Here is a 13,562-nt window from a genome sequence, read left to right as displayed (position 1 = left end):
AGTGATATAGCCTGCTGCAGTGTGGATTGGAAACATTTGAGTCTTAGTGGCCTACAGAGAATGACAGAGGCTCCCTCCCCCAACTCCCAAACAGAGAGCAACAGCCAGGAGCAGCAACTCAGCCTGAAGCTGTAGAGAACACAACTGCCTGCAAGGTAATTTTTGGGCAGACACAGTGAACTAATAGTGGCGTCTATGGCCAAGAGAGCCTTTCTGTGTTTGCTTCTCCGTATCCTTCACCCCCACATTGCCTCCACACTCTCAGGTCTAGGGCAGTCAGACTGGATCTTCTGACTGCTTGTTTATGCTGTGGATTGCCTAAAATCGACACACAAGCATACACTGCCAGCTGCAACCCAAATCAGTGACACAGACTACCATGCCAATCTTTCTACACTCAGCCCCTTCCTATGCATAAAGAATTGTGGAGATGAAGGTAAAAAGGGTCATGGACCAGGTAATTTATTGACATAAAAAGGAATATATAACCTTTTGATACTTAAAGATAGGAAACACAATACATATCTTTTTGGCTTTATGTGATGATATTTTGAATGGTTTGATAGGGATTTAAAGGAAATAGACACCTTACCATTTATTGGTATTGCAATATTTATTCTCTTGATTTACTCTGTCTTCTCAATAGACCAGGCTCTAGAAAAAAAAAAAATTCCTTGCCTTAGAAAAGAGATTACAAGTAATATTAGAACTAAGGGTTCAGGATTTCATAAGTCTAGAATTAAAGGTTCAGAATTTGATAAGTCAAAATAACCAACAGAAAGGAGAATGAGGGTTGGAGACAGAAGCTAGAAGAGATGCTGGAACAGAATTTTCTGAAATTCTGAGATGAGTCTGAGCAACAGAGAGATAAGCTTAAGACTTGGCAACATAATCTAGAGGATAATTTATTAAAGATAGCAAATCAAAATAAGGTAGATGCTGCAATATTAGAATTACAACATAAAGAGAACCTAAGAATATGGAAGCATGGTTTAGAACACAAAATACAGGAAACTATAGAACAGCATAAACAACAGAAAGAGAAGTTTAGGAATGGGCAACATAGCTTAGAGGAAACCCTAGAATTGAAGACACAGGAAACTATGGACCAAATTAAGAGACAAAAAGATGAAAATGAACTAAAGGTGCAGGCTTTCATAAGTCAAAATAAGCAACAGAAAGAAGAGAATGAGGGTTGGAGACAGGAGCTAGAAAAGATACTAGAATAAAGGATGCAGGAGCTCACAGATCAGACTGAGCAACAGAGAGAAAATCATGGGGATTGGAAGTTAGACTTTTTTTTTTTTTTTTTTTTTTTTTTTGGTTTTTCGAGACAGGGTTTCTCTGTGTAGCCCTGGCTGTCCTGGACCTCACTTTGTAGACCAGGCTGGCCTCGAACTCAGAAATCTGCCTGCCTCTGCCTCCTGAGTGCTGGGATTAAAGGTGTGCGCCACCACGCCCGGCACTGGAAGTTAGACTTTGAGAATAACTTTTTAGAATTAATCAGTCAAAATAATATAGACAGAGGCCTATCAGAATTGCAGTATAAAGAAAAAAACAAAATGTGGAGGCAGAACCTTGAACAGAGAACACAGGAACAGGGAGAGTGACAAAAGGAAAGATAAGAAGCATTGACAGAGACCTTAAGGGAGGAATTTAAATTTTCAATTAAGGAAAATGCTCAAGTAAAGACAGAAGACAAAATTAGAGAAAGCCAACCAAAAGTTATTAGAAAACAAACTTTAGTCTATCCAGTTAATATACAACAAAGTTATCCACAGGGTTATCAAGAATTTAAATGGCATCCTGTGGATGTGTTAGATCTGAGAAAATTTAAGGAAAGTGTCACTAATTTTTCAATGCATTTGCCATTTGTAAAACAAATCCTGACTTCGTGGACTATTTCAAACAGAATAATCCCCCAAGACTGGAAGGTTATGGCAAAACTAATACTAGAACCTGCTGCAAATTTACAATGGTTTGCATGGTGGAGAGACGAGGTGAGGGAGATTACAGGACTAAATAGAGCCAGGGGTAGAGAGATTTCCACAGACCAAATGCTTGGTGAAGGTCACTTTGGTGAGGTAGAGGTGTAGGCTGTATATGATGAAGAAACTCTGTCACTGTGTCGCTTGTCAGCCTGAAAGGCCTGGGATAAAGTAGCAGAATCAGGGAAAAGACTTGAACCATTTACTCAAGTCATACAAGGTCCACAAGAAACTGTCCCTGACTTTTTACAAAGGTTAACATCAGCTGTGGAAAGGAGTATATCAGATTCATCAGCAAGAAAGGCAATAATTAAGTCTTTAGCCTTTGAAAATGCAAATGCTAAATGCAAGGAAGTATTCAGACCACTGAGGGCAAGGTCAGCATCAGTAAAACAGTGGATTAGATATACAACTGGTGTTGGATCTCACTCAGCTGGTATGACTGTAATAGGAGAAGCTGCCACTAGACACCAACTAATCACCAAAGATTTCAGATGTTTTAATTGTGGTGATTGAGGTCATCTCAGAAATGACTGCAGGAAAAACCAAATACCAAAAGGAGGTCTATTCCTTATGTGTGACAAAGGCTGACATTTGATTAAGGAATTTAGAGCAACAACAGACAAATGGGGCAACACCCTGCCAAAAACCTCTCCCAGAGGGGCCTCTCTCAGGCCCCAATGTCAGACAGGGAGAGTTCTCTTCCTCAGAACAATTAAATGTCACTGCCTCAAAAACAGATGTTCTGAGACTAGACAAGGCTGAGGCAAGGCTTTAAAGATGGTATAAGGGGAAAGGAAAGGAAAAGAAAACAAAGAGGAAAGGAAAGAGGAAAATAGAAGAGTGAATCAAATTGCTTTAAAGATAGTATATAGATATATTGTTCTACCAAGTCTTACAGGATACTCATATTCTGTCTAACGTGGACGCCACTGGAATTTTGGGTTTAAATCCTGATATGACAAATTAGAAAGGCCTAAATAGGCTAAAATGTGTGTGATTTGAGTATTGTGGTGGTTTTATTGTTTCTCTGGGACAGAGGGCAAGCTACAGGTTTTCCTGGTTACCAGTTAAAGGATATGCTTATTTTGGGAAAAGGGGATTAAGGTATTTACACCTTCCAGAGTTATATGGATCAGATTTGATCGGGGGAGACCCCCTGAGAACTAGATTCTAGAGAATGGAACAAAAAGTTTATCTTGATGATACTAAAATGTTGCTTTGAGATTTATATATTAAAGGATATACAGCCTTGGTGAATTTCATCATCAGACATGATGAACTGACCTGCCTGAACTCCTGATGTCTTGGTTTTTCATCTGGATCCAGTCAAGCCACAGACATCAGAGACTAATACAATCATTCGCGTGGCCTCCTTAAGGTCAACCAACTCCTCCACTTCCCTACCCTTTCTCCTCCCTTCAAAAATATCTCCAAGCCCATATTCGGCTTGAAGAAATTATGAAGAGTCCTCATCCCAGTTCCCTAAGCTTTGGCACTGGGGTGGTTATTATAGGTTGTCTTTGATACTAAAAATTTTGACGTACAAGGCTTAGAATCAGTCCTTCTATTGCTGTTATTATAAACAGATTTGAAATGTTTACACCTGTGAGTTAAGGGCCAAATAAGAAATTCATGGCTGAGTTTATTATTAGGGTATTTTCAGTTATTTTAATTAGAAATGGCTGAGAGTAGTTAACAGACAACAGTCTAGTTTACTTCACATAGATGGTTGGTTTTCAAAAACATCAGAAGTCCACAGAATATGATGTTTAATGTTATTTATTTCCTTGATGTTGAGACCAGTCCGTTCCTTACAGCTTTCCCTGTCTTGGATTCAAAGAAGAAACTGAGCATCTTTTAGTTATTCCAGTTGTGGCAAAACAGCCACTAGGCAAGAATTGCCTCATTTCATCTACAGACATAATACTGTCCAAAGAAAAGACACAATTACAGGTTAGGACATCTTGATTCTGCTGAGACAGAGTAGGCTAGTCCTTAATATTCCTGTTTTTCTAAGTCTGTCACATGACCCTGGTCAGTAGGCTGAAGAAGTAAGGGAATTTCCAGATGATCAGCGGTCTCTATAAATTGGCTATGTTTTCAAAGCTGTTTTAGGCTATCAATATATTTTCAGTTAATATCAGTCATTCTTGAATTTCTGGGGGTTGAAAAACTACATAGTCTCCTAGCCAACCCAGGCTTTTGACTTTGATAGGACAATTTTGAGAGGATGGTTTTCAGATGGCATTCTATCTAAAGCCAGGCATAGGCATATATAGAATTATAAGTCTTTTAAGTAAGGATAGATGAAAGAGGTTCTGTTTAATTAACGAACATGATGGACTGGGTGTTAGGTCTCTTGTACTTTATAAATTACAAAATAGTAATAGTTATATTTAATTATGTCAGAGACAAAATAGTCTTTTAATTGGACAGAAAGGGGAAAATGTTGTGGATAGCACTGGGGCTAATTGTATTTGTTGTTAATTTCATTTTCCTGTGAGGGGTTGCAAACAATGAATGACAGCACACAGGTGATTTCCTGTAAACCTGCTTCCAACCTTAATTTGTAAAATAAAGGAGGGATGATGATTGGGCAGATAAAAGGGAAGGTGGGGCAGAAGGAGGAGGGAAAAAGAGAAAATTGGAAGAGGGAGAGGAGCAAAGGAGAAGAGAAGGAGGAAGAAGAAAAGCTGAGCAGAAGCAGATGGCTTGGAGAAACTGAAAGTTCTAAGGGGTGTCATAGAGGTGGAAAATGGAAGTGTAGCAGTAGATCTGCCCAATCTAAGCAAACAGCATGTATTCATATTAATTGTGTTGTGTTTTCAATGCTGGGGCATATTTGGGTTGGAGTGATTTACCACAACAACAAGGTATAAAGAAAGTGAAATTTCTTACCCCAATAATATAGTAATATATATAAACTTCGACTATTTTATCAAGGTACATATTGAGTAGCTTTGTGTTTAAATCATTAAGAAAGAAAAAGTGCATCTTCAACTTATAAAACCAAGGAAAAGTGAATAAAAGAAAGTAAAAAAGCATTTCTACCTGTCTCTGTTTCACAAACAGATATACACAGAAACACATGAATATGTCAACAAACACATATTCATATATCCATACACAAACATTCACACACATTCATTCATAAGCAGACACACACATACACACACACAGCATTAGTTAGCTAAGTATAACATGCTGGTTAACAGTCTCCAGTCAGTTTGTAACGGGAACTTCGTGTGTCTCTCCAATTAGTAGATCACGAGGCATATATAGCTGTCTCTTGTGAGACTATGCCGGGGCCTGGCAAACACAGAAGTGGATGCTGACAGTCAGCTAGTGGATGGATCACAGGGCCCCCAATGGAGGAGCTGGAGAAAGTACCCAAGGAGCTAAAGGGAACTGCAACCCCATAGGTGGATCATTATTATGAACTAACCAGTACCCCAGAGCTCTTGACTCTAGCTGCATTCGTATCAAAAGATGGCCTAGTCGGCCGTCACTGGAAAGAGAGGCCCATTGGACATGCAAACTTTATATGCCCCAGTACAGGGGAATGCCAGGGCCAAAAAAATGGGAATGGGTGGATAGGGAAGTGGGGGGGGGGTGTATGGGGGACTTTTGGGATAGCATTGGAAATGTAATTGAGGAAAAGATGTAATAAAAAATGTTAAAAAAATCAAAATAAAAAAAAAGAAAAAAGGGAGGAAGAAACTATTACTCTTCAATAATTGGCTATGATTATAGTGACTATAATCCAATTAGCTTTTTTTATTTTTCATGCTTTGTTGAAAACATTTTTCTGACATCATATATCCAGATTATGCTTTCTCCTTCTTCTCCTCCCAGATCCTTCATACCTCCTGTCCAGTTACAACCCATGTTATTACCATCTTTTGCTATAAAACAATATAGATTTCTAAATGAAAATAATAAAATATACCTTTCTAAGACAGTACAAGCCGGGCAAACCTTTAATCTCAGCACTTGGAGACAGAGGCAGGCACAATTCTGAGTTCGAGGCCAGCCTGGTCTACAGAGTGAGTTCCAGGATAGCCAGGGCTACACAGAGAAAACCTGTCTCAAAAACAAACAAACAAAGACAAAATAAACTGGGGAAGAGGTGAATTTAGCCTACCTTCTTCTGTGGCTGGAGTAGATTGGTAGGCCAGTGCTTTACCATCAAGAGAAAGATCCTGTGTTGTACAACAGATTGAGTTTTAGCATTGACAGAGATGATAATATGGAAATACTATTCTAGAGCTCAGCTAATCGGTAATATGGAAGCATGATATTTCTCAAGGCATAAAAATCATAAAAACATAACTTTCTTAATGATTTGAAAGGAACTCAGGGTGAATGTGGCCTGCTGCTGATAGTGATGAATCTCAGCTGCTCAAAATTGTTTATTTTCTTCGTTGTAAAGAAACATTTGTAATCTGTAAACAATTTCTGCTCTGTCTCCAAGTGTCAGTTTAGTTAGCATTCATAAGTATCATATCAGAAAGATAATTCTTAGACTATCCATTTGTAAGGAAAGAATCCTGAGGTGAATATCATTCATCTGGAATTTAGACTTTGTAATGTTCTTTTGGTGTCAGGATCATTTGTGACAATTTTAACAACTACAGAGCAATATAGGTAGTACAAGGAAAAGGATCCATACACATATGCCTAAGATCAGCCATATTCCTCACCATAGAAATCATAGTAGGATCATCTTTCTCTAACAGGTGACATAATGATTAAGACTTTAAAATAAGGAAGAAATAAGAAATGTATGAACAAAGCAGAGTGAGTTAAAGTTAAACATATATCTTATTTATGTAGACAAGTAATTTTAATAATGTAGAAACAGTAATCAATATAAGTTGGACTAAAAATGAGAAATTAGAAAGCAACTGGTGTGACAAATGAGAACAAAGTACCCTGCTACTGAAGTGTCCTTTAAATGTATTTTGTTGACTTCACGGAAAATTTACCAAAGCTTTTTGTACATGGGCCAACATACATCCAAAATGAAGAGGACTATGGTTGAGAGAAATACTGTCTTGATGAAGCACAATCCTTCCCACATGCTATTATATTAGTTCATTACATACTCAAAAGTAAATCAGAAATGTGGAAATAATAAACAAGTCAAACAATAAAAATGAGTTAAGACTGAAAATTTTATAAAAGATTTGGAAAAAGATTCTGTACAATAAATAGGAATGTTGAGCAGCATAATGTTGTTTCATTCAAAAGGAAATAATTGATTCTATGCTAAATAATATGAGTTTGAAGATGAATACCAATTTCAAAATTTGTACATCTTAAAGAGATACCAGAGAAAATATCAATATTAAATTCATTAAGGGCCAAACATCCTCAAAGAATATTTGAGGCTTATAAGTTTCTTTTACTCACTGAAGAAAAAAATACAAAGTATTTAATGACCATTCATTTCTCATTCTTTTTAATTCATTGGTACCAAAGTATTAATAAAAGCAATTAAATGACTCAGAAGATGACTGCTATTCATAGAAAGAACTTAGAATTTTTTGTTTTGTTTTGTTTTTTTTTTTTTTTGGTTCTTAAAGACAAGAAGGGGAGGACAAAAGTTTACATAGACTTTAGAAAATGTGAGAAGTGCTACTGTGCTGTGGGAGTACATACAAAGGGTTTTAATGGCTGATTTGGTAAGGAAAATTATCTGCCACACAAACAAAGGAACGTGAGTTCAAATGTTTAGCATCCCGTGAAAAGCAGGCCACAATGCCCATAACAGCCAGCTTTGGTCAGGAAGAGAGAAAGGAGAATTTCCAGGGTTCATTAATTAGTCACCTCTGTCAAGTAGATGAGATATAAGTTCAACGAGAGTCTGTGTCTCAAAAGATACAGTGGGAAGTAGCTGAGGAATTCACTTAATATAGACTTCAGTACTCTACAAGAACATGAATACATTTGCTGTGGATATATACAACCATGCAAACATAGCAACATAGACTTGCAGTGCCATATATTATATACATTTCTTATCTGTTAGTCTGGAAATATGATTGCAGAAGTAATAGTAATATTTGGAATTGGTACATGTTACATTTAATGAAATGTGTTTAGTTTATTCTTTCGTATTTAGTCCTACAAGAATTGCTACATAAATCATCAAACACAGACACACACACACAAACATCTATCTGTATATATATATATATATATATATATATATATATATATATATGATAATTTTCATATAGCAATTCTTGAGGAATAAGTAAGAAAAGCTAGGCTAAATACTTTTTTTTTGTTTGTTTGTTTGTTTTGTTTTTTTGAGACAGGGTTTTTCTGTATAGCTCTGGTTGTCCTGGAACTCACTTTGTAGACCAGGCTGGCCTCAAACTCAGAAATCCACCTGCCTCTGCTTCCCAAGTGCTGGGATTAAAGGTGTGTACCACCACCGCCCGGAGCTAAATACTTTTTATTAAATTGTTATAGGTACCAATTCAAAATATTACTTCTGTAATCACATTTTCAGATTAAAAGATAACGTTCATATCCCACATCTACTTGTAATGCCAGCCTGTCCAATATGAAGCTCCCTCAAGCATATTCCAAAACCAAACTAACAAACAATAATCAAAACAAAAAGAACATAATTCATTTTTTCCTAGAGGCTAGGTTTAAAGTCATATTTACTTTCCTCCACTTGAAAAAATCGAATAATATATTCTCAAGACAATAGTAACATATTTTTGTTGAATGTGAGCTGTTAAATTAGATACCCCAAGATGATGGAGAGGACAGTTTCATAAGATTAGAGGCAAATGTTGCATGCAGAAAAGCAGGCATCACAGAACCATCTAAGCTCTTTGATATAAGACATGGAGTTACAGGACTTGATATCTTTGTTTTCTCTCATTCCTCTTTTGTGAAATATTAATATATGCTATGTGCTATTAAATGTTGAAATGGTTAGATTTTATAATGTTTACAATTATAAGACTGCTTTCAGTTTCAGTAGATGCTTTGAACTTTTGAACACTCTTAAGACTACGAAGGTACTATGAAGACTTTTAAAACTAGACTGAATGATTTTTGTATCATGAAAATGTCACGAGCTTATAGGAACCAGGCAGTGAGTTTAGTAGTTTAAATGAGAATGTTTGTTCACTGTAGGCTGAAACATTTGTATGGTTGATTCTCAGTTGTTGGCTTTATGTGCCAAGGCTTAAATGTTTGGCCTTGCTTGATGAAGTACATAACTGAAGGTAGGCTTTGAGTATTTATACACTCAACTCTATTCCCTGTCTGCTTCATGCTTTTGGTTAAGATTATGAGTATTCTGCTTCTTAATCTAGTTGCTATGTCTCCTGCTTGTCCCCACCCTTCATTGCCCTGGAGGACTTTTATCCCTCTGGGTAATGTAACTGGAAATAAGTTCTTTCTTATTTCAAACTTGCCTTTGGTCACAGAAAAGTGACTATTTCAGAAAAGTGACTATTATATATGTCAGTAAGTCTGACGGATGTTTTCAGAGTTGGCCATTAGCTATATTGTTTATAATTATAACACTTTAATTAATATCATATTAATTCCTAGCAATTGGTAACATACAAATCAATGAATAAATCTAATTGCTACATATACAAGTACATGAACATAGCAGTAAGCTTTAAATTTTGATAATTTTTATTCTAAAGTGAATTAAATTTCATTATTCTGATTTTAACAGATAGAAGTGCAAATACTGGTGCATGATTAATTTTTTATATTGTAAGAGTTAGCTTGCTGACAATACTATCAGGAAGGAAAAGTTTATTCTGGGTTATGTTCTGTTCAGTTGGGAAAGTCTTGCTACAGTCAAGGAGCTGAGAAGATGAATGTTCTCATTTCACTTTTTCTTTTTTATTCTGTTGTCCACCTAATTTGATACCATTTAGAAACCCTAACACATGGATGCTGGCTGCTTGTCTTCACACCATAAAATCTAAATTGATGAATCTGACTATGAAGATTAATCAATATAAGTCCACCCCTTTTCAAAGTGTCACCTTATACATCATGACAAGAGGGTTGTAAAAGGCAGTAGGTCTGTTATTGGTAACTTGGGCCAGCATTACTCCAAAGCAATATTAAGATATTAGACTTTGCTTTATCTGTATATTTACCAGGATACTGATGACACTGATGGCATGATATACTATTCAATGCTATTTCATTATTGCATATCTGTAGCATAATTTGAAATCTGAGATGGTAATACTCTATCAATAATTATAATAATAAGGATTACTTTTATTATCTAGATTGTGTTTTAATTTGAAATTCAAGGTTTTTACATTTATTTCTGTGAAGTGTTGTATTGGAAATTTGATGAGCATTATATTGAATCTGTAAATAAATTAGGTAAGATGGTCATTACTCCTAGCAATCCATAATCATGAGAGGTATTATTCTTTTTTACTGTATTCTTGAATTTCATCATTAAATGTTTTAAAGATATATATATATAAATATATATATATATATATATATATATATATATATATATATCTTCATTTTGCTTGCATTTACTCCAAGGCCATTAGCTATATTGTTTATAATTATAACACTTTAATTAATATCATATTAATTCCTAGCAATTGGTAACATACAAATCAATGAATAAATCTAATTGCTACATATACAAGTACATGAACATAGCAGTAAGCTTTAAATTTTGATAATTTTTATTCTAAAGTGAATTAAATTTCATTATTCTGATTTTAACAGATAGAAGTGCAAATACTGGTGCATGATTAATTTTTTATATTGTAAGAGTTAGCTTGCTGACAATACTATCAGGAAGAATACTGTCAAGAAGCTATTCTGAATAATAGTTTCTTTTATTTTTTTCATTATGTTTGTCTTTTGTATACAAGAAGGATACTGATTTTTGTGTTAATGTTGTATCTTGCTTCATTGCTAAATGTGTCTATAATAGTGGTGTTTACAATATGAGTAGTGACCCAATTAAGGTGTTCAAATGACCCATAAATAGAGTTGCATACCAATCTGTCTATAAGATAATTATATTTTGACTCATAACAGTAGCAAATAAATGTTCAACACCATTAATAATCAGTGAAATGTGAATCAAAACTCTTCTGAGATTCCATTATACATCCGTAACTGTGACTAAGATGAAAAATTCAAGTGACAGCACATTGTGGAGAGGATAAGGAGTAAGAGGAACAATCTTTCATTGCAGTTATCAGTGAAAATCTATAAACTGCTTTGGAAATCAATCTTGCATTTTCTCAGAAAATTGGAATAATTCTAGCTCAAAACCCTGGTGTACCACTTGCACCATAATACAAGGACACCTGCTCAGTTGTGTTCCTGTTAGCCTGCTAGTAATACTCAAAAACAGAAAGAACCTAGATGTCCCTAAAGTGAAGAATGGATATTGATAATGTGGTACATTTACACAATGAAATACTACTAAGCTATTAAAAACAAAGACTTCATGAGATCTGCAGGCAAATAGTATATAATATTATCCTTAGGGGGGTAATATAGATTCAAAAAGACATACAAAATATATATTTACTATAAGTGGATATTACCCAAAAATTACAGGACAATTATGCTACAACCTACAGACCCAAAACAAGCTACGTAACATGGAGGGCCCAAAGAATGTTTTTTTCATCTTATTCATAAAAATTTTATGTCATAAAATAGACATTAAAAGTGGATGGAAAGAAGGAATTGTATGGGAGAGACAGTAGGGATGATGATAGGGTTGGGGATCAGATGTGGGTAGAGTGTGGGTCATGATGATAGGACTTAGAAAGAGAGTAAAATCAATGGGGGGCAATTTTGGAACAAGCTGGTGACCAGGGACTTGGAAATTCCTGGGAGGATATGAAGATTGCCATAGTGACTGAGAAATATTTTCAACTGTTTTGTATTCTTAACAGTTAGTGAGTTTAAAAAAATGAATTCTAGAAATGATGTCTGAATGTAAATCAATAAACTAAATAATTTAATTAAAAATGAGGTACAGATCTAAACAGAATTCTCAGCAGAGGTTTGTCAAATGGCCTAGAAAGATGTAAAGAATTTTGACCATTTTTAATCATCAGGAATATGTAAATCAAAATTACTTTGAGATTCCATCTTAAAACTTTTGGAATTGCTATGAACAACAACAAAATTCCTCCTGAAGCTGGTCAGGATGTAGAGCACTAGGAAGGATTTTTCTTCATTGCTAGTGGAATGCCATACTTGTGTAAAATCAATATGGAGGTTCCTCAGAAAACTTGGAATTGATCTACCTCAAGACCCAGTTATGGCATACTTGGATATATATCCAAAGAATATTCCATTCTGTCACAAGAAGACATGCTTAAGAATATTCAAAATAATATTATTCATAATAACCAGAAATTGGAAACAATGTAGAAGTACATCAATTGAAGAATGGAGTATTATTCGGCTATTAAAAACTTACCTAAAGACCCAACTATACCATTCTTAGGAATATACCCAAAAGATGCCACACCATGCCACAGGGGCACATGCTCCTCTATGTTCGTATCGGTCTTATTTGTGATAGCCAGAAGCTGGAAACAACCTAGATGTCTCACAACCGAAGAATGGATACAGAAAATGTGGTTCATTTACACAATGGAATACTACTCATCTATTAAGAACAAGGACATTCTGAGTTTTGCAGGCGAATGGATGGATCTAGAAAATATCATCCTGAGTGAAGGAACTCAAACCCTAAAGGACATGCATGGTATGAATTCAAATGGCCTAGTAAGTGGATATTAGCCAAGAAGAAGGAAAAAAAAAGAATAAAAAATAAATGAAAAGAAAAAAAGAAAAACCCATAGCGAGTACTCAAGATAAAGTCCACAGAATTCAAAAGGCTCAACAAGCTTAAGTTTCCAAATGAGGATGACTCAGTTCTACTTGGTAGAGAGGAGAAAACAATGACAAGTGGGGACAGAGGGAGGGACTTGGGAGGAAAAGTAGATGGGGTAGGAGAGCAGTGAGGGGAAAGGGGAACCTGATCTGGTATTGGGTGAAGGAAAAGGACTGAAGCCTTGAGGGCCAGCAGAAAGAATGGAAACAGGCAACCTCAGGAAATAGGAGGTTGGAGGGATCCCCAGAATGCACCAGAGACTGTGGAGGTAAGAGACTCTCAGGACTCATAGGGAGGAACCTTTGATGAAATGACTAACAGTAGGGAGAGGGAACTTATAGAGTCCACCTCCAGCAGGAAGGTAGGACATCAAATGAGGGATGGGGTTGCCATTCCACAGTCAAAGATCTCTGATTCATAATTGTTTCTGTCTGAAAGAATTACAGATATGGAAATGGAGAGGAGCCTTAGGCAAGGAAGGTCCAGAGACAGGCCCAAAGAGGGATCCAGCTCAAGGGGAGGTCCGAAGGCCTGATACTATTACTGAGGCTATGGAGAGCTCCTAAAAATGAATCTATTATGACTGCCTTCCGAAAGACCCTACAGGCAGCTGCACACAACCAATGGACAGCAGCTGCTGATCCCTGTTGTTGAATTAGAGAAGG

General features: G+C 35.9%; 1 pseudogene; it reads left to right on the top strand.

Annotated features, from left to right (window-relative positions):
* The first annotated feature begins 430 nt into the window (after window positions 1-430).
* LOC147006103 (uncharacterized) lies at window positions 431-2,096 on the top strand (annotated as a pseudogene).
* Window positions 2,097-13,562: the final 11,466 nt, after the last annotated feature.

This window comes from Mus caroli, unplaced genomic scaffold, assembly GCF_978045245.1.
Source record: "Mus caroli unplaced genomic scaffold, Mus_caroli_1 scaffold_1, whole genome shotgun sequence".
NCBI lineage: Eukaryota > Metazoa > Chordata > Mammalia > Rodentia > Muridae > Mus > Mus caroli.
The sequence above is the reverse complement of the archived record's forward strand: the minus strand, read 5'-3'. Positions and strand labels throughout refer to the sequence as shown.